We start from the raw sequence: 2,597 nt of genomic DNA on the forward strand, positions 1-2,597 counted from the left end.
ATCTACCTTTTAGATGTTTGAATTGGTTAGGAAAGCACCCATCTGACATTTGAAATCTAGTTCCATTGTGCTTATTATGGTCTATCTGGAAGGAATGTAATCGGTGGACTTTTGAGGGCGTAGATATTTTCGAAGATCAATTGCTTGTTTTCTTTAATGGATCTCTTTTTGATTGGTCTCGGACTTGGGGATTCACAACTAGTGATTCTCTCCCTTCTTTCCTTTGTTCTCTCCTCTTTTGTAATTAGTTTTATTTTTTGTTTTGTTTTCTTTTTGCTTTCCTTTGTAGCTTTTGGTTTTGCTTTATGCTCTTTTTGCAAAAAATAGCCTTTTGAATATACATTTTCTTACTTATCAAAAAAAAAAAAAAAAACATGAGGAAGCTCTAGTATTCCAAATCAAATGGTAGAGATGGATTGCTTAGTCCCACAAGAAAAAAAACATGTAGAGATGGACATTTTGACCATAAACTGCCAATGCAATTGGTTTTGTAGAAACTTATAAACCAGATTTTGGCGACTCCCATCTTGAATTTACAATATTATTTGGACCGAGATGCGTTCACTTTCCACAGACAACATAGGGAAGCACCAATTCTGTATTTATTTTCTGTGAAACCAGATTAAACCAAATACTATGATTAACTGAAAAATATATAATTTCTACCTGCAAGGTAACAAGAAACAACACATCAGTTGTCTTTATCTCCAGAATCACTAGAATGAAGTTTTATGTAAGGATAAATGTTACAATCTCTAAAATTTTCACATGGATGATTACTGAAACACAAATCCTAGGCAAAACAAAAGCTATGCATACAGGGGATAAATTTTCAATCGCCTTCACAAATGGAAGATTCCTAAAGGTACGGTTTCGATAGTGGTAGCAGTCATGGATTATGAAAATGCAGCTAAGCTTGTCAAAGGGAAGCAAGTCACTGTTGTGGGATTCCAAAAATCTGCATTGGACATTGCTATGGCATTCAATAGCAAATGGTATAAAAAAAATTCACTAATATTACAATGTAGAACTTGTAGGTTTTATAAAAGACACAACTTTAATAAGGTCATTTGCTAGGGAGAATTTACTTAATTATTAAGGCATACGCATGAAAAGTACTTTTAATTATCTGCTCCATTACTCAGATTTATACATATTGTTTTCACTGGTTTACACTAAATTTGCAGTCATTGACCATCTATGCACTGTACTATACAAGACCGAACGTTGGATTGTTCCTGATTTCTTTCCCTGGGGTGTACCTTTACCTTCGTTATACCTTAATCGATTTGCGGAGCTATCAATTCATATATATATATATATATATATATCTTAATACCCTTGAAGAAGGATCTCCTAAGAGTTGAAGCTCAAAAACCTTATATCATATAACAGAGATAGACATTCTCCAAATTTATTGAAAGTTATATAAAAAAGAAGCTTCAGTTGGCAAACTTAGGAATGGTACCAAAACATAGTTTCCTTCAACAATTCAGTTCTTGTTTAATCTGGATAATGCCAGAAAAATTCTATGACAGGGAAGCATCGTTTTGAAAAAAGGTACGAGCTTCAGCTTCCGCAAAGAAGTTTTTATGGCTAATGGTGAGGATCAACTTCTGAAGACTGATTTGGTCATATTGGCTACTGGCTTCAGGGGTGATGAAAAGCTCAAAGACATTTTTGTGTCCCCCCACCTTTAAGGACCATATAGCTGGGTCCCCTAATACCACAGTTCCCCTCTACAGGTTAGTTCATTTCTTTTGTGGGTGGGGGTCATAACATTAGAATTCAATAACAAGCAAAATATTAAAATGAACTTTAAATAGAAGCATAAGTATTAATATCATACTTGTTGATAGATTAGTAAACTAACATCATAAGAAGGTTATTGAATCATTGATTAAATCTCTTTTGTATTTCTTATAATAACTTCTTAACATTATGATTTTTTCAAATAAGATTGCATAAAGCTTGGTAGAAACTTGTAATACAAAATTCAAAATTTTAATGAATGAAAATTAGACTTTTGTATGATACTTAATTCTGCCGTTGTCCATAATCAATTCCAAAATTTTGGGACTAAGGTTTTGATTGTTGTGTTTGGTTCCTTGGACAGTTTAAAACCTCATGCATTTAGAAAGTAATAATGAAAATGAGGGAATGAAAATTTCAATTTATCAGGGAATGCATTCATCACAAATTCCACAATTAGCAGTAATTGGTTTCTCAGAGAGTGTTTCAAACTTGTATACCTCCAGATGTCGATGATTGGCAGAGCTTCTTGATGGCACATTTTAATTGCCTAGCATTAAATATTGAAAAAAAAAATGTAGAAATATGGGATGAAGCATACTCTGGCCAATATTGCAGTAGATCCTGCATTGGTTCTATTTTTGTAATTTTGTTTTGAATATAAATGGTGAGAAACTTGAATGAGTAGAGTAAAAATTAATTATTTCTGCATAGGATTGGATTATTTAACTTTCCTTGCTTCAGCTGTATCATGATCTTCTGTTTTGCTGCATGATTGGCTTATTCATCTTCAACTTGGATCTTTTCATTTGCTGCAAACAGAATGGCAAAAATAGTGGTCATAT

General features: G+C 32.9%; 1 pseudogene; it reads left to right on the top strand.

Moving 5' to 3' along the window:
• Positions 1–891: 891 nt before the first annotated feature.
• LOC112029628 (probable flavin-containing monooxygenase 1) lies at positions 892–2,319 on the top strand (annotated as a pseudogene).
• The last annotated feature ends 278 nt before the right edge of the window (positions 2,320–2,597 follow it).

This window comes from Quercus suber, unplaced genomic scaffold, assembly GCF_002906115.3.
Source record: "Quercus suber isolate HL8 unplaced genomic scaffold, Cork oak 2.0 scaffold_38, whole genome shotgun sequence".
Lineage (NCBI taxonomy): Eukaryota > Viridiplantae > Streptophyta > Magnoliopsida > Fagales > Fagaceae > Quercus > Quercus suber.